The sequence below is a fragment of the Emys orbicularis genome, chromosome 22 (assembly GCF_028017835.1).
Source record: "Emys orbicularis isolate rEmyOrb1 chromosome 22, rEmyOrb1.hap1, whole genome shotgun sequence".
Classification (NCBI taxonomy): Eukaryota; Metazoa; Chordata; order Testudines; family Emydidae; genus Emys; species Emys orbicularis.
Window position 1 is genome coordinate 11,674,408 of NC_088704.1, and position 23,091 is coordinate 11,697,498.

The window sequence follows — 23,091 nt, forward strand, 5'->3', positions numbered from 1 at the left end:
CTGAAATTAACATAAAGCAAAAGGAAGTTTATTTTCTTAAAAAAATAAAAAATAAAAATGAAAATATGCCAAGGTTGCGGTATTGTCAGGAGTTCTTCCCCACCCCCTCTTGGTTCTACGGATAGAGACATTCAGAAGTTTCTCTTGACGCAGATCAATACAGCTTTCGAATGTGACCATCAGTCCAATTATTGCTTCAATTAGAGAATGAAGAGTCGGTTATTGCAACCTGCCCCTTTATTAAAAAACACCACGCCTGTTGCCCATTTGAAATGATACCCGGGGGAAATCATTAACCCACTAATTTGAAATCAATTTAAAGTACATTTGCCTAATGACATGAGAATTGTAAATTATCTATAAATTGTTAATTTAGGAGAATGCCACACCAGATTTGTGTGTTTTCTTTTGTTTTATTAATTGGCTTTTCCAGATGCATGTTATTTTAAAGCTTCATAACCCACGCCTCTTGGTGAGAAAACATTAAACCCCCTTAATAAGAGGCCTCTTAAGAACAAGAGTAAAACAAATGTAAACCCACTCTCATGAACATTATAATGTGAGGGTTTCTGTATCCAGCCTGCTAATTAGAGCAGGAGAAATCATGGTAAGAAAAGGACTGTTCTGCAAATCTCTAGCCATGTTTTTAACCAAAGTTGGTTTCAGCCACATTCACTTTTTTTTTTATGCACTTCACCCCTGTGCAAAAAGCCAACACGAGGCCTGTATACAGCATATTTCCCACTCACGTCCTATTTTGAGGAGTTAGATAGGCAAAGACCTCTGCACCGGGGGGAATTCCATCTCTTGTAAATATTTGAGTGACAGATTTTCACTGGCCAGAAGCATTCACAGAAAGTGAATTTCAGAGTTTTGATCTAGGGTCCAGATCGCAACTTCTAGATTGCCAATGGGAAGCTGTTATTCACAGGTGTATTCCCACCAACTTCAATAGATCTGTTCCGGTCAGTAAGGTCCCCAGAGCCAGGCCCTACATTACCGTACCATGTTGTGGTGTCAAAGTGTCTCGCGCACTGTATTCACTCTCTCTCTCTCTCACACACACACACACACACACACACACACCAGAATTGCTTGCGCACTCACACAAGCTGTCCAGTCGCAACACAGCTCAGATTTGGAATATTTATATCAATATGCAGAGTAAAAAATAAAAAACATGAAAAACTGTTGATTGAATCAAGTCTGAACAGCAAATAAATCCGAGGAAACCGCGATGTTCTCTCAGATGGTCCACAAGCTGAAAGAGAGGCAGCAGCCACTGAGTAAAATTATTTGTTGCAAATTGTTTGCTTGGCTCGACTTTTGGTAACCATATGCGAGCAGTCAGGAATGAGATCTGAAGCTTTCAATATTCTGGATGGGAAGGGAGGGAGGCACAATCATTTAATTTTCGCTGTAATTAGAAACATTCAGCACATTAAACACTGGATTCTCTGGCTATTTATTCTGTCTCGTTACACATTTTCAAAGGGGAAGAGAACTGCCGGAGCTAGCCAGGCAGCTGCCATGTTGATGATCAGCAGACCCAGCTGGGCGGATCTAGAGGAAAGGGAGCTGTGTGGCTAAGGTGCCTGAAGTTAGAAGCCTAAGTCCATAATTAAGTGTCTGTCTAAGCGGGTGGATTTTCAGGAGTGCCGAGTATCTCAGGACCTCTGAACTCCTCGACTTAGGCATCTACCTTGGGGCACCCATTATTTCTATTCCACAGAGAGTCTTCCAGAAGTGCAATGAGCGAAGTGGCCAATATATGTGTCACATGTGTGCTGTTCTCGCTCATCCTCGCCAACAGGGAGAATTGGGTGCACGGGGCAGGGCTTTCATTTGCTTTTTGGAAAAAAAAACAAAAACAAATCTTCCATGCCGCTCTGTGTTTATGCTGGAGAATGCAAGGTCAAAGAATCGCGCCTTGTGCTTGCGATGGAAAGTGGGAAGGTTCGTGATGGGCCTTAGTTCATCCCCTAGTCTCAGACCGGCCACCGAGAAAACAACCTCGTGCACAGACAAGCTTTATCCTGATGGTGAGAAGGTCCATTGTGCCAGAGGAGTGGAACGGTCGACAGGAGCACTTATCCCTAGATAGGTTTCAGAGTAGCAGCCGTGTTAGTCTGTATCCGCAAAAATAACAGGAGTACTTGTGGCACCTTAGAGACTAACAAATTTATTAGAGCATAAGCTTTCGTGGGCTACAACCCACTTCTTCGGATGCATATAGAGTGAACCATATATTGAGGAGATATATATACACACATACAGAGAGCATGAACAGGTGGGAGTTGTCTTACCAACTCTGAGAGGCCAATTAAGTATTTTTTTTCTCTTACTTAATTGGCCTCTCAGAGTTGGTAAGACAACTCCCACCTGTTCATGCTCTCTGTATGTGTGTGTATATATATCTCCTCAATATATGGTTCACTCTATATGCATCCGAAGAAGTGGGTTGTAGCCCACGAAAGCTTATGCTCTAATAAATTTGTTAGTCTCTAAGGTGCCACAAGTACTCCTGTTATTTATCCCTAGATAGAAATCCAGAGTCACTCCAACGAGGATGCTCCAGATTCACTCCAGTGACCTTGTGCTAAGGTGGGCAAGTCAGCTCTCCATGTGTGACATGGGCTGATCACACTCCCACCTTTTTTCCCAGATGGTCTATGTAGGACCTGATCCGAAGCCCATTGAAGTCAATGGAAAGACTCGCATTAATTTCAGCAAAAAGAACAGGAGTACTTGTGGCACCTTATAGACTAACAAATTTATTTGAGCATAAGCTTTCATGGACTAACACGGCTACCACTCTGAAACCTGGCATTAATTTCAGTGAGGTCTGGATCAGAGCTTTAGATTGCAAGCTCTTTGGGGCAGGAATGGGCTTTCCCTGTGTGTTTGTACAGCACCCTGTATGCAGGCCCAAACTTGGCTGGCACCCCTGGGCACCCCCTGGAATTTGCACACCTGCAATCTGAATCCATCCTCTCTGATTGATGCTCCATTCAGACTGTTTTCACTGTCTGGCTGACAAGGCCGCTCAGCAGTGAGCGCATCTCCCAGAAAAACGCTCAGCCGCTTCACCCGAAGAGATGCTAAGTTTAAATACGTGCTGGGCATGGCCCGCAGAGATGGAAGGTTCTGCAGGGTGGTTTGGAAAGCTCTTTTTACACATGGTAGAACAGGGGCTGTTTCTTTCCCCAGCTCCCGAGTAGAATGCCAGATCCTCCGCTACTTTCAATCAGCGCAGCCTCATCAACTTCCACAGCGGGACGCCAGTTTTGCCCCCGCTGAAGATCTGGCCCCTAGCTTTCTTCTCTCTAGCAGCTCCCGACGATGCTCTGGCAGGTCGGATGATGGAGGTAATTTAGTTAAAAGAAAAATTACCAGCTGAACACTGGCCCTGGTCCCCTAGTGAAACCAATCCAACTGGGAAAACTCCTGCCTGCTGATATGCTAATATTTTAAGTCAGCTTTAATTGGCTTCCCGACGCTGGTGCGTAGCGCAGCTCCTCTGCGGGCTGCATGCCGACTTCCATTTCCCTGTCCCGGTCTGAAGCCCAGAACAGTGCAGCCAGTCTGGATTGGAAGGAAGGAAAGGCTGGTTTCCACCAGTCTCTGGTTTCCTCGCCCCCAGTGTCATTCCAACACATCTTTAGTCTGGTGTGAAATCGCAGCACCACCTGTTCGGAGCACTTCACAGTCTCAATTTGAGAGGAAACATGCTCACAAATAAAAAAAAACCCACCCAATCATCCCCATGCCGGCTGCTCTCAAAAACAGCGGGAGGCGCAGCATGTGCGTGCGTGAGTCACACCTCCTGAAGTTAGCTAACCCCAAAACGCCCACCACTTTCACACCATTCCTGTGAGGCCAGACCCCGAAGCCCGCTGACGTGTCCGCACTGCTCTTAGATAAGCTTTGGGTCTGGCCCTTTGTTCGCATACCAGAACAGGCCTGTGTCTAGTTGTGGCTGTTCAGAAGCAGAGACTTCGGATCTCAGTCAAACCCATTTAAATCCAAAGTAACTCCGGTGACACTATGCCGAGTTACCCCCGATTTACACAGGTGTGAATGAGAATCTAGTCTGGCCCCTAGCTGATTCCATGGGGAGGTTATCAGCTAAAACCCCACGCACACAAGAATTTAAAGTGATGCAAACCATGAAACCCATGTGGCTCAGGGACTAATCATGCCTCCCTGAATCCCCTCCCTCCTCTCCCCACAATGCAATATGGCTTCATGTTGGATTTAAAGTGTCTTAAATCCAGCATTAATCTAATCCTGCTCCCCCCTGAGGTCAGTAGCATAACCCCCATTCAGTGGCATAGGCGACTAAGCAAAGGCCATTCATTCCGCCAAGGGAGAGACCAGTTTAGAAGGCCGCTGGTGTCAGCTGTGGAAAGCTCTCTGCAGCAGGCTATTAGTTATACTAGCTTCTCTCGGAGACACGTTGCTGCGGGAGGAGAGACTGGAAAATTAATGGAGGAAGGAATGAGAGGAGGGAGGGGGTGGAGGCTCACATTGACCCAACCCCAGACACACAGAACTAAGGAGGCAGGGGAACCACGAGGCCCACTCGTAATGATGTCAGTGTTGGGCTCCTGTCTGTATCAAGGGGGAAAAAAGTCTCGGAGTCACAGCCCCTCCACACAGCCTTCCACCTCCCATGATCATACCATTGGCCTGTCAGCCGCTCCAGCCTGCCACAGGGAAGCTTGCCACTCCTCCAGCGGGCTGGTCCTATCTTGCCAGCTTCCCCGCTCCGACGGGGGGAGGCTGCATGGATTGTCGTGCCCTGCGGGTTCACAGCTCGCCAAGTTCAGAGTGACTGGGACGTCCCCTCTGACTGAGGGCCCAGTTATACCGCATGGAACCCACCCAGCTCTGGGGTGAGGTCAACAGGCCCGACTCTCCCCCGACTCCCAGTTCAGTGAAGGTCCTCCTGGTGCAAGTGAGAGGAGAGTCAGGCCCATTAGACTTACACCAGGAGTATATTTGGCTCTGTGCAGCTAGCTGAGAACTTTTCATGGGGAAACAATGGAAACTGCTAACAAGGCATCTCTCCTGCGTCTGCTCTGTTGCCTCTACCCCCTCTCTCCTCTTATTCCTTCCTCCCTTCATGTTCCAGTCTCTCCTCACCGCCACGCGTCTCGGAAAGAAGATAGCATAACTAATAGCCTGCTGCAGAGAGCTTTCCACGGCTGGCACCAGGGGTCTTCTAAAGTGGTCTCTCCGTTGGCGGAATGAATGGCCTTTGCTTAGTCTCCAGGACCAACTGGTGGTTTGATGTTTATTTTTCCGTGTGATCATTGAGAGGGAGAGAGAAAGAAGAGACTCATCACCATCCATCATGTGCTTCATTGTTTAGTAATAAGATGTATTACCCCCTCGCAGCAAAACAACATTGCAGCCCGCGATCCCATTTGTTATGATCGAGCTGACTGGGACAGCTGTTCGTGTCAGTTCTGTAAATATTCCATTCGGAGGCCAGACAGCCCCTTTTAAAGCTCTAATAAATAGGCTGGCGGACTCCTGCGCATGGTGGCGGTTAGCAACTTGTGTCATCACGGGGCAGGCTGGGTTCCTCAAGCAGTCCAAAGTGCTCGGCGGAAATCTTTGCATGGAGGAGGAGGAGGAGACGGGCACACAGACGGCTGACTGGGCCACTCACGGTTTTGGAGTCGCCTTTAATCTAGCCTGTGGCAGCCCTCAGCCGGGGGCGGGCTGTCACGAGATCAGAGCAGGGGGATGGCAACCAACACTTCTGGGTGCTGTTTCCAGCTCTGACCCCCTGATGAGAATTCACCTCCCGGTGCCTCTGTCTTCCCCATCTGTAGTCACAGGGGCGGAGCTTGCTGGGAGTTTGCAATTGTCAGTGCCCCCTGAAGTGCTTGGAGAGCCTAGGATTAAAACTGCGATTTACAAACAGAGGATTTGTCACCGCAATGTGTCATTTTGGCCAGTCAGCCCACAGGCTTGGTGTACTGAAGCACCGGGGGTTTGAACACCTCTTTAGCAACGTGCTCTCACTCCTCCCCTACCCACCAACCAGAGAGGGTCGCCTCATCTTTTTCAACCCTTTCAGGTCTCCTGAAGTCTCGGGTGCCCCTCGGGGGCAGACATAGTATGGTGGGACAGTTCTGCCCATTCCCAGGATTCATCGTTGTTTTCAGCAGCTTGTACCAACAGGGCAACTCTGATCCAAGACTGAAGCCTCCTCTCTCCTGCCCCCCCATGGTTGGAAGAGACTCCCCAGGCCAGATCCACAAGCCAACCATGACAGCTAGAGTGTATATTGCGGGGGAGGGGGGGGGAAATCAAGACTCCCATCCATTTGGGGGACTGGAGACAGGCTGGTCTCTCTTGGTTTCCATTCACAAAGCAGGAGGCGGGTATTTTGGTTCCACTAGCCCCGCCCTCCAGAGAAGTCTCTGATCAGCAGCTCTCTGAACGACACAGGTTGAACTAACAGGTGGTGGGGTCGGGCCGTGAAATGAGGCAGAAGCACGACTGAGAATTAACTCCTGTTTGGAGCGCGGGCAGGCTCCCGCTGGCTGGTTCTACGCCGTTCGCCCCTGGCACGTGTCCGGCGTGCTCTGCAGAAAATAGCCCCCCGCTCTTACAACAGGTCCATCGAGAGCACGCTCCAGCAGCCAGAGTGGAGTCCTGCCACCGAGCTAGGGACAAGCCCAATTTCCTTCGGTAGCTAGGTGTGAAATGAGTGGTTACAGACAGCAAAGCTGCTCCAGCCCTCAGAATTTGGCCACGTAGACTTGGCTTTTAAGGTCACTCTGTCCCCGATATGGCTCGACACACTGTAGGAAGCAAACGCGTTTCCTCAGCTCAGAGGGGGAGGGGCAAGCACGAATGCTAGGCTGTTAATATTAACCCCCTGTAACGGGGTTCACTCACCACAAGAGCACCTCCTCCCGGCCAGGTGTGGCGCAGCGGCTGTCTCCCCAGATGGCGCCCGCCCGCCCACGGTCTCTCCATTGCTGCAGTGGTCTCTCTTCCGGCCACTTGGCCCTCTGGCCAGGTCATACTTTGGTCCACCCCTTCTGGGGGTAACAGAGTCCAACCAATCTATAGCCCAATGGCCGTACAGCGGCCTTCCATGGTCCTTACACCCCTCACTTCAGGGGGTTTCACCCCACCTTCCTCAGTGGCTGGTAGAGGAACCCAGGCCCTCCCTCCGTTCTGGGTTCCAGCCCAGGGACCCTACAGCGGTCACCCCACGTCTACTCCCTCAGAGTCCTTGCTGCTTCCCGACCGCTTCCTACCTCTTCTACCCCCCAGAGAGTGACTTCAGCCTCTCTCTGGTCGACACTTCCCTGCCCAGCTCCCTCATCTTCAATCAAGCCTGGCTCTCGCAGGCCACGTGTTGCCACTTGCCAGCTCTAGTAATGGGCTTCTCAGGCCCACATTAACCCCTTCAGGGCCTGAGTGGGGCGCACACCCCATCACGGTCCCATTCTTGAAAAAGAGGAAGCCTCATCTCCCATTAAGCTAGACCCTGGGGACAAAGGATGGTCTTGTGGGGGCGGCCCTGGACAGTGACTTGGGAGATGTAGAATCTATCCTGGACTCTGCCACAGACTTCCTGTGTGACCGCGGGCAGGTCATGTCACCTCTCTGTGCCTCAATTCCTCATCTATAACACGGGGATATCGGTTCCTTTCTCCCACAGTCTTGTCTATTTAGACTGTTTCTTACTATGTGTAAGTATGTACCACTCCCAGCATAACGGGGCCCCTGACATCAGCAGGCCTCTAGGCACTATAACATAAGTAATAAAATAACTATATGCAACAGGGCAAATTTAGACCCAGTGTAAGAGGGTCTGACTCCACGCACCTTAATGCACTCAGTCAGACCAGGCCGGTATTTGGCACTTTCATCCCTTCTGTAACGGCGCGGATGTCCATGACATCACCCCAGGAACGCGGGAGATGCCCAGCTTACCCACGGAGGACACGGCGCCGTGGGTTAAAGGGAGTGGAGTTTGTTCTACAGAGGTTAGCGTCTTAGAAACACTCGGAGCAGATCAAATGGTGGAGAGCATAAGCTATTCAAAAGCCAGGGATACAATTCTCAGGGAGCAGAGGATACAGTCCGAGGGAGGAAAGGGTTACCTGCTTAGCGGGCTGGCGCTCATGAAGCGCCCTCTCCGGATCCAGGGGCTCACAGGGTGAAAGGAGGGCTCTGAGCTGCAGGTTTAGGACATGGAATTGCTGGTGACAATATACTGCATTGCTTGCTTGGGTTCTTTTTAATGTGCCCACCTAGCACTGGGGAAAGCCACATGGAACAAACTGCCCGGTGGTTGTATAAGCTTGCCTGCAGTTGGCAATACAAACAGGCCCCGCCCACTCCACCGGCCCCCAATCAGTGAGGCCAGAGGTCTGGGTGCAGGGATTGGACCATGGGGGCCAAAAGCTCAAGTCTCCACCCTTTGAACTGGGGTCCTGACCCGACTTCTACTGCAGGGAGGGGGATTTTTGCCATTGACTTCAATGAGAGTTGGCTCTAGCCCTGCACTGTCTGCCAGGGTCAGAGGCTCTGGGGTCAGCCACTACAAGACAGAGCTGCCTGCATGACGCTAGAACTACACTTGTACCCCACCCTGACGTTCAGCAAACTGCCTGCAGGGCGGAGTATCACAGCTGGGGACCCACCTCAGAAAACACCCGCCAGTCCCAGCAAGGGTCATCCAGAGAGAGGGCAGACCCAGTTCAGAAGACAGCACGCTGGGTCTCTCCCCACGCCCCTCAAAAGAGTCTCGCCGACATTCCCCAATAGACCAAACCCAAGGCTCTGAAATGCCTCGTTAACATCCTAGCCCATCTTATCAAGTATCAGAGGGGTAGCTCTGTTAGTCTGAATCTGTAAAAAGCAACAGAGGGTCCTGTGGCACCTTTAAGACTAACAGAAGTATTGGGAGCATAAGCTTTCGTGGGTAAGAACCTCACTTCAGATATCAGGAATGGCAATATACAAAAACCTGTAGGAGAACACTTCAACCTCCCTGGCCACACAATAGCAGATGTAAAGGTAGCCATCTTACAGCAAAAAAACTTCAGGACCAGACTCCAAAGAGAAACTGCTGAGCTCCAGTTCATTTGCAAATTTGACACCATCAGATCAGGATTAAACAAAGACTGTGAATGGCTATCCAACTACAGAAGCAGTTTCTCCTCCCTTGGTGTTCACACCTCAACTGCTAGCAGAGCACCTCACCCTCCCTGATTGAACTAACCTCGTTATCTCCACACTGATTTATACCTGCCTCTGGAAATTTCCATTACTTGCATCTGAAGAAGTGAGGTTCTTACCCACGAAAGCTTATGCTCCCAATACTTCTGTTAGTCTTAAAGGTGCCACAGGACCCTCTGTTGCTTTTTAGCCCATCTTAGCAGCTCTTCTGCTTTCAGCCCTGCACCAGAGTCCGTTTTCCTGGTGCTTCCAGCCAGGAGCAGAAGTGCAGGGATTCTTGCAAGGCAATCTGTGCTCATGCGACTCCCCAGCCCCATGCTGCAGAACGGATGGCCAGCTAGCCCAGAGAGCACAGGAAGCTCCAAGCATCTACAGGCCTGCCCTGTACTACTGCAGAGGAGATGTGCTGCAACGTAAGAAGGGTCCTCCAGTGGATTTCACGAAGATCCCTTCTCCTAGGAGCAAATACACAGCATCACCCCTGCAGCTTCAACACAGGTTTCCTTTGTTTCCCTGCCGGACAAAAGCCACACAAGCTGCACTAGCCGCAAAAAGTCCCGTCTTTGCACTTAAAGACGAACGAGCAGGATTTATTGTCGCTGCTGCTCTACCCTTTCGTCTCCTCGTGCTGCTAGCGGGTGCTCAGAGAGGGCTGGATCCTGCTCTCACGCCCATCTCCGGAGAAGAGATGGCACACAGGACCCTGCCAGTGACTGCCTCAGAGCTTATGGCCTCTTCTAGTGCCCCGGCCAAGCTCCAGCACCAGTGATGTGCTACCAGATGCCATCAAACACAGACTCCACTGGCAGCTGCTGACCATTACCAAGAGACAACTCTTGCCTTTGATCACCCCCCACTACAGGATCAAACTGGCCCTGCTCTGGCCGCTGTGCTGACCGCTTCAGAGACCAAGTGCGGTCAAGGTTCAGGTTGGGGTTTGCGATCCGTTCATTCAGACACCAATTGCTCCTTCTCAGCTCCCCGCCTGCTTTGCTATCGGGTGGTGGTGGTGGGTGTGGGGGGGGTGTTACTCGACTTTGATTTCAATAGCACCATTTGCAGAGCAAGTTACGGCTCCTTGGGAGAAAGGATGTCAGAGAATTCATGGAGGATAGGTCCATCCATGGCTATTAGCCCAGGATGGGCAGGGACGGTGTCCCTAGCCTCTGTTTGCCAGAAGCTGGGAATGGGCGACAGGGGATAGATCACTTGATGATTACCTGTTCATTCCCTCTGGGGCACCTGGCATTGGCCACTGTTGGAAGACAGGATACTGGGCTAGATGGACCCTTGGTCTGACCCAGTACGGCCGTTCTGATGTTCTTAGAGACATCGTGCCTGTGGAGATAGTGAGGGACTAGACACAGGAGAACTGGGTTTCCCCCCCCCCCCCCTAGACAAAGCTATAGACAACCTTCACTGCCACTGTTTTCCCTCATTTCCTTTTCCAGTCGCAGAACCTTCCTCGTACAGTTATGATTTGGGGTTTGTACCCAGACCAATGCTACCTCCTGCCTCAATTCCAGCCTCTATTTTCAACAGGAGTCAACATCCTCCATGTCCACCATTGTTTAGCGCTGCTGTCAAACAGCTGATGCATTTCAACCCAGCAACAACTGCATTTTACTGGTAGATTACGCACTGATCCCCTCCCATGTATCACTGTGGATCACTTTGGGATCCTTGGGAAGCGCGCTATGCAAGTCCTCTCCAAAACCAGCAGCAAAACTCACTCAGCTGTGAGCACTCCTCATCCTAACGCAAGGTTTGGAATTTGAACCCTCGGATGATCCCACAGCCCAAATCAGAGGCCCAGCAGATCCACCCCATCCAGACTTTACTGAGTCTACTTTTTATCCCCCACCTCTTTGATTGCTTTTCCCCTGACAAGATGACAGCTTAGCTGCTAGCATTTCAGCAGCTGGCCTCACTGGCCCTTTCCCATTGCCTGTTGTGTGCAGTGCTAGGCAATATACTTTTGTGCCTAGCTGGAAGAACAATAAGCTGTCTAACTCAAGACAAAAAGAAAGACCAGCATTCTGGACCAGCACTCAAATACTTGTTGCAAACCTTCCAAGTGTCCCTACATTGTCCTGCCAACTAAACACACCAGCCTCACAAATCCATGTCCTTCACCCTTTCCTATCCATGCATCATAGCTGGAAAACAAACCTGAACTCCTCCAGAGAGGGATGAAACAGAGAATTACAAGGCAAGCTGCCCCGAAAGCACTCCCGAGCCCTGTTGTTCTCCATTCAAAAGCTGTTTGGGCCACTGAGATGTGTCATCTAGGCGGTGACAAATTGCTAGGGAAAGAAAGAACGTGAATCATCCTCTTTGACTGACCTTCGTGTCAATCATCAAAGGGAGACGGCACTTCCTGACTTACTCAGAGGCGGATAATGAGCCACTCAGGACTGTCTGGGAAGCAATGATTGACTGAACTCAATAGCTACTTGATGCAATTGTCTGTCATCCTACCCACCAACTCCACCTACTCCCCACCACCACTACCCCCTTTCTGCCTGTGCACGGGGAGTGGCTGTATTTATGGCAGAGAAGAAGTGCATGCGTGTGCACATACACACACCACATATAAAGGTGGGTGCATATAGGTTTGTGTACAAGGGGGTGTTTATGAAAAAATGGGCAAGTGAAAAAGGGATAGTGCGTAGAAGGGAAAAAGAGTCATCGCGTGTGTTAGAGTTTGTGCAACAACGTGATGATCAGGAGGGCCCAGCGCTCATCGGTAGCATGCGAGGCGGAGACACCACGTTGCAGTGTCGGTGTAGGATTTCAGCGCGCTGTATTTCTCTGCGAGAGGGGCCGGATAGCCATTAATGGACTTAACCTCCATGAATTTATCCAGTTCTCTTTTAAACCCTGTTATAGTCCTAGCCTTCACAACCTCCTCAGGCAAGGAGTTCCACAAGTTGACTGCATGCTGTGTGAAGAAGAACTTCCTTTATTTGTTGTAAACCTGCTGCCCATTAATTTCATTTGGTGGCCCCTAGTTCTTATATTATGGGAACAAGTAAATAACTTTTCCTTATTCACTTTCTCCACATCACTCATGATTTTATATACCTGTATCATATCACCCCTTAGTCTCCTCTTTTCCAAGCTGAAAAGTCCTAGCCTCTTTAATCTCTCCTCATATGGGACCCGTTCCAAACCCCTAATCATTTTAGTTGCCCTTCTCTGAACCTTTTCTAATGCTAGTATATCTTTTTTGAGATGAGGAGACCACATCTGTATGCAGTATTCAAGATGTGGGCTTACCATGGATTTATATAAGGGCAATAAGATATTCTCCGTCTTATTCTCTATCCTCTTTTTAATGATTCCTAACATCCTGTTTGCTTTTTTGACTGCCGCAGCACACTGCGTGGACGTCTTCAGAGAACTATCCATGATGACTCCAAGATCTTTTTCCTGATTAGTTGTAGCTAATTAGCCCCCCATCATATTGTATGTATAGTTGGGGTTATTTTTCCCAATGTGCATTACTTTACATTTATCCACATTAAATTTCATTTGCCATTTTGTTGCCCAATCACTTAGTTTTGTGAGATCTTTTTGAAGTTCTCCACAGTCTGCTCTGGTCTTAACTATCTTGACCAGTTTAGTATCGTCTGCAAACTTTGCCACCTCACTGTTTACCCCTTCTCAAGATCATTTATGAATAAGTTGAATAAGATTGGTCCTAGGACTGACCCTTGGGGAACACCACTAGTTACCCCTCTCCATTCTGAAAATTTACCGTTTACTTCTATCCTTTGTTCCTGGTCTTTTAACCAGTTCTCATTCCATGAAAGGATCTTCCCTCTTATCCCATGACAACTTAATTTACTTAAGAGCCTTTGGTGAGGGACCTTGTCAAAGGCTTTCTGAAAATCTAAGTATACCATGTCCACTGGATCCTCCTTGTTCACATGTTTGTTGACCCCTTCAAAGAACTTTAATAGATTAGTAAGACACAATTTCCCTTTACAGAAACTATGTTGACTTTTGCCCAACAATTTATGTTCTTCTACGTGTCTGACAATTTTATTCTTTACTATTGTTTCAACTAATTTGCCCGGTACCGACGTTAGACTTACCGGTCTGTAACTGCCAGGATCACCTCTAGAGCCCTTTTTAAATATTGGCGTTACATTAGCTATCTTCCAGTCATTGGGTACAGAAGCCAATTTAAAGGACAGGTTACAAACCACAGTTAGTAGTTCCGCAATTTCACATTTGAGTTCTTTCAGAACTCTTGGGTGAATGCCATCTGGTCCCGGTGACTTGTTAATGTTAAGTTTATCAATTACTTCCAAAACCTCCTCTAGTGATACTTCAATCTGTGATAATTCCTCAGATTTGTCACCTACAAAAGCCGACTCAGGTTTGGGAATCTCCCCAACATCCTCAGCCATGAAGACTGAAGCAAAGAATTCATTTAGTTTCTCCGCAATGACTTTATCATCTTTAAGTGCTCCTTTTGTATCTCGATCATCCAGGGGCCCCACTGGTTGTTTAGCAGGCTTCCTGCTTCTGATATACTTTAAAAACATTTTGTTATTACCTTTTGAGTTTTTGGCTAGCTGTTCTTCAAACTCCTCTTTGGCTTTTCTTATTACATTTTTACACTTAATTTGGCAGTGTTTATGCTCCTTTCTATTTACCTCACTAGGATCTGACTTCCACTTTTTAAAAGATGCCTTTTTATCTCTCACTGCTTCTTTTACATGGTTGTTAAGCCACGGTGACTCTTTTTTAGTTCCTTTACTGTGTTTTTTTAATTGGGGGTATACATTTAAGTTGGGCCTCTATTATGGTGTCTTTGAAAAGTGTCCATGCAGCTTGCAGGGATTTCACTTTAGTCACTGTACCTTTTAATTTCTGTTTAACTAACCCCCTCATTTTTGCATAGTTCCCCTTTCTGAAGTTAAATGCCACAGTGTTGGGCTGTTGAGATGTTCTTCCTACCACAGGAATGTTAAAAGTTATTATATTATGGTCACTATTTCTAAGCCGTCCTGTTATAGTTATCTCTTGGACCAGATCCTGCGCTCCACTCACGACTAAATGGAGAATTGCCTCTCCCCTTGTGGGTTCCTGTACCAGCTGCTCCAAGAAGCAGTCATTTAAAGTATCGAGAAATTTTGTCTCTGCATTTCATCCTGAGGTGACATGTTCCCAGTCAATATGGGGATAATTGAAATCCCCCACTATTATTGAGTTCTTTATTTTGATAGCCTCTCTAATCTCCCTTAGCATTTCATCGTCACTATCACTGTCCTGGTCAGGTAGTCGATAATAGATCCCTAATGTTATATTCTTATTAGAGCATGAAATTACTATCCATAGAGATTCTATGGAACATGTGGATTCACTTACAATTTTTACTTCATTTGATTCTACATTTTCTTTCACATATAGTGCTACTCCCCCCCCCCCCCCCCGCACGACCTGTTCTGTCCTTCCGATATACACCTCTACCTCGATATAACGCGACCCGATATAACATGAATTCATATATAACGCAGTAAAGCAGCGCTCGGGGGGGGGGGGCTGCGCACTCTGGCGGATCAAAGCAAGTTCAATATAACGCAGTTTCACCTACAACGCAGTAAGATTTTTTGGCTCCTGAGGACAGCGTTATATCGGGGTAGAGGTATATTTTGTACCCCGGAATGATTGTGTCCCATTAATTGTCCTCACTCCACCATGTTTCTGTCATGCCTATTATATCAATAAAAAGCAACAGAGAGTCCTGTGGCACCTTTAAGACTAACAGATGTATTGGAGCATAAGCTTTCGTGGGCGCATGTTAGTCTTAAAGGTGCCACAGGACTCTGTTGCTTTTTACAGATCCAGACTAACACGGCTACCCCTCTGATATTATATCAATATCCTCCTTTATCACGAGGCACTCTAGTTCACCCATCTTATTATTTAGACTTCTAGCATTTGTGTACAAGCACTTTAAAAACTTGTCACTGTTTATTTGTCTGACCTTTTCTGATGTGTCGGATTCTTTTTTATGTGAATGTTTCTTGTGTGATCTGGCCCCTACTTTATCCTCTTCTATCCTCTCCTCCTGACTAGAACCTAGAGAATCTCTATCAATAGACTCTCCTCTAAGAGAAGTCTCTGTCCGATCCACGTGCTCCTCTGAAGCAGTCGGCTTTCCCCCATCTCTTAGTTTAAAAACTGCTCTGCCACCTTTTAAATGTTAAGTGCCAGCAGTCTGGTTCCACTTTGGTTTAGGTGGAGCTCATCCCTCCTGTATAGGCTCCCCCATCCCAAAAGTTCCACCAGTTCCTAATTAATCTAAACCCCTCCTCTCTACACCATCGTCTCATCCACGCATTGAGACTCTGAACCTCTGTCTGCCTACCTGGCCCTGCGCGTGGAACTGGGAGCATTTCTGAGAATGCCACCACAGATGTCCTGGATTTCAGTCTCTTCCCTAGCAGCTAAAATTTGGCCTCCAGGACGCCTCTCCTACCCTTCCCTATGTCATTGGTACCTACATGTACCACGACCACCGGCTCCTCCCCAGCACTACACATAAGTCTATCTAGATGCCTCGAGAGATCCACAACCTTCGCACCAGGCAGGCAAGTCACCATATGGTTCTCCCGGTCATCACAAACCCAGCTCTCTATGTCAGTAATGGGAGATTCGATCATTAGAAACACCTGCCTTTTCCTAGCGACTGGTGTTCCCTCCCCCAGAGAGGTAACCTCAGTGCGAGAGGATACCCCAACACTATCTAGAAGGAGGGTCCCAACTATGGGAAGGTTCCCTCTGCTCCCGCTGACTGCTCGCCTTCTCTGAGCCTTTCATCCTCCTTAACAGCGCAGGGGCTGTCTGACCAGAGGTGGGACAAATCTACAGTGTCCCGGAAAGCCTCATCAACATACCTCTCTGCCTCCCTTAGCTCCTCCAGTTCCACCACCCTGGCCTCTGAGGGCCAGGAGCTCCTTGCACCGAATGCACACATATGCCACCCGCCCACAGGGCAGGTAATCATACATGCTGCATTCAGCGCAATAAACTGGATAGCCTCCACTCTGCTGCTGGGCTTCTGCCTGCATTCTCTCCTACAGCTACCTAGGTTAATAAAAGGGTTTTGTTTAAATCAAAAAGTTTTGAATATAGTTTAGATTACAGGTTTAAAAGGACGGCAAGTGAACCTCACCCCCTTCCCACTCCCCTTCCAAACTCCCTTGCGAAACTCCCTGTTAGCAGCCCTGTTTGCAAAGCTCCCTGTAGCACCATCTCTCCACCCCAAGGCTACTTTAATCCCATCCACAGTGAGCATGGGGTCATGCACTGTCCAGCTGGAGGTTCCCAGAAACACTCCGCGTTGGCCAAGCTCTCTCCCACTGTATCAGTGGGGTTCTGACCATCGACTGCAGTGAGGGCAGCATAGGGCCACCATCGAGGGCTTTTGGAAATCCGCCCCAAGGCCTATCCAAAGCTGATCAGCAGGAACCGTCCCTTTCACACCCATTGGCTTCAGCTGGGGCCCTCTGCATGCAGCCCCATCTCACGCCTCCCTCCATAACAGCTTCTACAAACCAGGATCTGCTCTGATTTACACCAATGTAACGCACTCTCCCCAAGGGCACCACTCCAGATTTATACCCACATCAGCAAGATCAGAGGCAGGCCCTGTAAACAAGGGCTGTGCAGTGAGAGATCAGGAGCCACCAGGGACCCTTAAACATGTCACCGCCATCTTCCTAATAATCCATTCCCAATCTGCTCCAGCACACAGCACGCTGGGCTAAGCCCCTCCTGGGAGAGCAGAGCGGTTTCCTGCTAACAGCCCCGCTGCTGGTTACGAGGAGGCTCTGATCAAGGCTGGATGAAAACTAATTAAAGGGTTGATTCCTATCCAGCGTGCCGGGTCCTAGACAAAAATAAAAGCATTTCAAGTTGGTTCTGGGGAAGCAATTGAAAGAGGACAGACTCCTCCGCGCTCTCTCTCATCCCCTGTATGGTGGACACGTTGGGCTGGATCATGGTCTAACAGGTTATTCGAGGCCACGGGAGCAGCAGCCCTAGGCATTTGTTGGTTTTTAGCCCCTTGCTGGCGCTGGGGTCAGAATGTTTTAAAGCACACAGTAAATTTCTAGACAGAGGGCTGCCAGCGGGGGTCGTGTGTGCGGCGTATTTAAAGAGCCAGGCGTAAATCTCAAGGTGATACTGCTTAGGCTCATGTGACAGGAATCCTCTAGCCAGGACACAGGCAAGAGTCAGCTGGGAATGCTGCCGCCATCCACTCGTCACAGATTCTAACGAGCTGGCAGGCCCTGGCAAAGGACAAGCTCACCAGCTTCTCTGCAAGCCAGCGGGTTCAACCCCTGTTATCCAAGTGCTCCAGACTGGCCCTGCCCTACTCTCTGGCTCCCATTCAGTATGGGCCAGCGGGTAGAGCAGCAGTCTGGGACTTGGAGACCTGGATTCTACTTCTAGCTTGGAACTGGCCAGCTGGGTGACTTGGGCAAGTCACTTTCCTTCCTTGTGCCTCAGTTGGCTCCAGCTGTAAAATGGGGATAAAGATGCTTACCCTCCTTTGTGAAGCGCTTTGACAGCTGTGGCTGAAGAGTGCTATGAAGCGAGACAGGTGTTATTTGTATTTACTGTCTCTCTCAGAGGATGCCCAGTCTCCCAGGGTATGTCTACACTGCAATTAAAAACTTGTGGCTGGCCCATGCCAGCTGACTCGTGCTCAGGCTAAAGGGGCTGTTTAATTGCAGTGTAGATGTTCAGGTTCAGGCTCAGGCTCTATGACCTTGCAAAGTGGGAGGGTCTTGGAGCCAAGCTCCAGCTGGAGCCCAAACAGCTACACTGCAACTAAACAGCCCCTAAGCCAGGTGGGCAAACTATGGCCCGGAAGCCGCATCTGGCCCTTCAGATGTTTTAATCCGGCCCTTGAGCTCCTGCTGGGGAGCATGTGCCGTGGCTCTGTGCGGCTCCCAGAAGCTGCAGCATGTCCCCCCTCCGGCTCCTACACATAGGGCCAGCCGGGGGCTCCACACGCTGCTCCTGCCCCAAGCGCAGCCCCCGGAGCTCCCATTGGCCAGCAACCGCAGCCAATGGGAGCTGCAGGGGCAGCACCTGCGGACAGGGCAGCGTGCAGAGCCTCCTGGCCACGCCTCCGTGTAGGAGTCGGAGGGGGGACATGCTGCTGCTGCTTCCGGGAGCTGCTAGAGGTAAGCACCGCCCAGAGTCTGCACCCCTGAGCCCCTCCAGCGCCCCAACCCCAGCCTGCTCCCCCTCCTGCTCTCCGAACCCCTCAGTCCCACCCTCCTGCACCCCAGAGCCCGCACCCCCAGCCAGAGCCCTCACCTCCCCACCTGCACCCCAACTGCCTGCCCCAGCCCGGAGCCCCCTCCCGGACCCTGAACTCCTCATTTCTGGCCCCACCCTAGAGCCCACCCCCTTACCGCATCCTAACCCGCAATTTTGTGAGCATTCATGGCCCGCCATACAATTTCCATACCCAGATATGGCTCTCGGGCCAAAACGTTTGCCCACCCCTGTCCTTAGCCCAAGCCCCCTGTGACCTGGGCCAGCTGTGAGTTTGTAATTGCAGTGTAGACCTACGCCCAGAGGTCAGGGCCCTAGGACGACTTGCTCTTAACCCTTTGTCTCCTCTACAATCCAGCACTCCATGCCAGGCCCTCTCCCTTTTAGTTTAACGGCATCAGGAGCTTGATTAATGCAATAGCCACACCTGTGAGAGGCTTGGAGAGACTGCTCAGCCCAGCAGGCCCTGTGGGCTGAATTAATACAACTGCCTTTCAATAAGGGAACCACATTAAAGCTACAGAGAAGAACACCGTGCACCTGCCTCTGAGCCATTGTGAATTACACTTGAGGTCCCCATGCTGTGCAGCAAGTCTGCTCTAAATCAGTGGCTCTCAACTTTCCAGAGAACTGGACCCCTTTCAGGAGGCTGATTTATCTCGCATCCCCCCAGATTCCACCTCACTTAAACTACTCGCTTACACAATCAGACAGAACAATACAAGAGTGTCCCAGCACACTATTACTGAACAATTGCTGACTCTAATTTTTACCATATAATTAGAAAATAAATCCACTGGAATATAAATAATTGTACTTACATTTCAATGTATGGTATATAGAGCCGTATAAATGAGTCATTGTCTGTATGGAATTGTAGTTTGTACTGACTTTGCTAGCGCTTTTTATGTAGCCTGTTGTAAAACTAGGCAAACATCTAGAGGAGTTGATGTATCCCCTGGAAGACCTCTGTGTACCCTCAGGGGTACGCATACCCCTGGTTGAGAACTACTGCTCTAAATTCCGCAGCACTCCCCGTGCAGCAGGCTAGAGGGTCAGTGGCAGCATGAGACACATTTTAAGGAGACCGAGGTTTTTACTGAATTAAATATGAGAATAAGCAACTCAGTCAGCACCACCTGTGCCTGCTGGTATTTAACGTTCAGTTCTGTTTATCCTACGCTGCCCCCTACACTTTTAATTTTCCGCCTGCTGCAGAATTCACGGGTTTGTTTTAAGCAAGTTGTCAGGGAGGAAGCCGTAGGGTTTAAAGCTTGAGGAGGGGGCAGTTGGGGCTGAGGGCACCCAGAAAGGCGGGGAAGCCAGTTTGGGGTTGGGAGGACAATCATTGGATGCTAAAATAAATCAACAGTGAAATGGCTAACAATGCAGACAGTGAAATCTGCACCACTGGATTCCACTCCTCTTGGAGCCATTGTTTTCAAGCCCCCTGCAGACTCAGGCAGGCCTCAGTCACACTCAATTCATACGTGAAGCTTTTCTGAATGACCATTGGGGATAGGAAGCTTAGGCTGTGGAGTGCAATCCTTCAGCAAGAGGTAGATTTTGCACCTTTAGAATCATGAGTAAAAGGGGCCCGGATTATGTTTTCCTACACAGAAAGCAACCATGCTATTGGCATACTTTAAATTGAAGGAATACAGCAGAACCTCAGAGTTATGAACCCCGGAGTTACAAACTGACCACACCCCTCATTCGGAACTGAAAGTACACAAGCAGGCAGCAGCAGAGACCAAAAAAAAACAAAAAAAAAAACAAAGCAAATACAATACAGTGTTAAACATAAACTACTAAAAAAAACCAAAGGGGAAGCAGCATTTTTCTTCTGCACAGTAAAGTTTCAAAGCTGTAGTAGTCCATGTTCAGCTGTAAACTTTTGAAAGAACCATGACGTTTTGTTCAGCGTTACAAACATTTCAGAGTTACGAACAACCTCCATTCCCCAGGGCCTCGTTGCGCTGAGGTTCGGCTTTGTTCTTGGTACAGTAGAAGGTCCAGAAGAGAGAGAGGGCAGCACACATGTCGCTCTGCAACAGCTAGGAGAGTAAAATAGCTGCTGTCTGTTGACAGAGGCAAAGGCCTCAGAAACGTAAAGGTGCAGGAGAGAGCAGACAGAGGCAGCACAGTTTCATAGCTAGATAAGAAGGTCAAGACTGAGCCAGCACTCACTACCCTTGCCCTCAGGAGAAGGAAAGGATGGGGGTCAGACAGGCCAGGAGCTGCTGCCAAATCATGCTCAGCCGGTGCCAGTACTCGCTGATCTTCACTATTAACATGGGGGCAAAACCCTGAAGCCCCCTCTCAGCCCTTGCTGGGGCAGAGCACCCATTGACAGAAAAGCCACCCCGGCTACCACCCTTCTTCCTTCACTCAAATCTGAGTTCACCATCCAATAAGACACAGGCACCTCCATTCCCACCTGCCCCTCACCCCTCCATGCCACTCTGCAAAGGAGACTCAGCACCAGCTAACCCAAGTGCCTTTCTCCCACCACCTGCCCTGTGGTTAGACCCACGGCCAGGGAGTCACTGCACCTGAGCAGGTTCCACCACAGCAAGGGGCACTCCAGGAGCTACTCACAGCCTCATAGCAGCAGCGTGTGCTTCCCTCCTTGGGCCTCGCAGGCCCCATATCCCTGCAGCTTCTCCTCTGGCTCAGCATGTGGCCACCTGCTTCCTTTCCAAGGCTGGAGCTACAGTAGCAGGCCAGCCCTGGGTTTGGCTCCTCCCACCACCTGCAGCAAGGCAGGCCCACCTCGTTAAAGGCACCACGCCCTTATTCAGCAGGGCAGAGTCACCTTCTTTCCCCTCTTATCATAAATCTGCCTCCCATTCAGCTCACTGGGACTTTCCTCCATGGCCTCAGGGGGAGGAAGCAGGCAGGTAGGTTTCCCCTGCAGAAGCCAATGACTTTGGGGCACCATCCCGTGTACGGAATTGAGACACTTCTCCTGCGTTGGGCATTTGGCACCGTAGGCTCCTCATGACGACACAGCCGTGTCTGTGGACCTCTGGCTCTGTTACAAGCACTTTCCTGCTGCAGGAGAGCGTTGGAAGAGAAAGGCTATAGCGGAAGGGGGGCTGGGTTCACCCAGGTCTTTGGCACTGTGCATCATTAGAGCAAGTTAGTCGTCCTGGCCGGACAATGACTGACTCACACACACCAACGCTAAGGCTCATTCTCCCCGTGACACCCTCGTTGGCCCCACGGGACAGCTGGTCACTTGGTGAAGGAGTGACCTTCCCTCCAAGACTCCCACCCCAATCCAGTCCTCCTCCTGGTCAGAGCATGCCCATAGGAGCCGGCTGTCCTGGTCTGCTGGCATTTCCTGCCCTGAAGGGTTTGCTTCTCATCGTCAAGAAGGCAGCAGGGTCAGACAGCTGAGTGAACTCCCTGGCCCTCTTCTGTGCTACACTCCCCTGCCCAACAAATGCCCACCCCCAGAACTACGTCTATGCGGCAGGTGAACTCAGGTGACTGGCACCTGAGGCAGCCTAGCCCAGGTGTGTGAGCAGCCCCACTGCAAAGCTCTACCCCCTTCTCTGAGTCCTCTCCGGTTCTATGCTCCCCTGTGACTGGCTGGGGGCATTTCCCATAGTGCTTTGTGCTGAGACGCGCTAGGATTCTTTCTCTGTCGATTGTGAGAGCTGTTCTTTCACCACCGGGGGACTGTGGGGATGCACTGGAGGACTATTAGCAGTGAAGTGAGTTACCCTGCGTCCTCACTGCAAAATGGCGGGGGGGGGGGGGGAAGCATGGTCCAGACAGAGTTAAACAGAGCCTAGGCTCTAACCCCCTACCCCCAAAGCCGGGTAAAGTACCCTGGGCTTAAAGCACCTCCAAACCCAGGTATAAGGTTTTGTGTGTCAACAGAGCGGGGCATTCTCTCATATTCATAAACCCCAGTAAGAGCTCAGGGTAACTCTGCAATGCAGCCGTGCCCTAGTCTCATCCTGCCAGGGAAAGGGGCATTGCTGAGTTCACTGGATACAGAGCCTGGGGGTTTCAGTACCGCTCTGAAAGTCAGGAGATCTGGGCTGTGGGCCAAGCTTTGGCATGTCAGACAAGTCACTTGAGCTCTTTGTGTGCCTCAGTTTCCCCGTTTGAAAGGGGAGAACATCTACTTCCCAGAGGGGGCTGTGAAGCCGTACTGGGGTTCAGATGGTGCTTGGAGATTGTTGGATGAAACTAGTGGCTGCTGTTGTGCTCCGTGTTAGATTGTAATGAGCTGGGTGAAACCTTGTAATAGGCTGTTAAAACCTCATCCAAACCGATGTGGGAATGGGTCCTCCACTTAAGATAGTTGTAAGAGACAGTTAAGGGGCCACACCTAAAATGCAGCCTAGCGGGGTGTGTCTACACAGCAATTAGACATCCGCAGCTGGCCTGTGCCAGCCAACTCGGACTCGCAGGGCTCAGGCAACGGGGTTGCTTCATTGCTATGTAGAATTCCAAACTCTGGCTTGACCCCGGGGCTCTAGGACCCTGCGAGGTGGGAGGGTCCCAACGCTCAGGCTCCAGCCCGAGCCCACA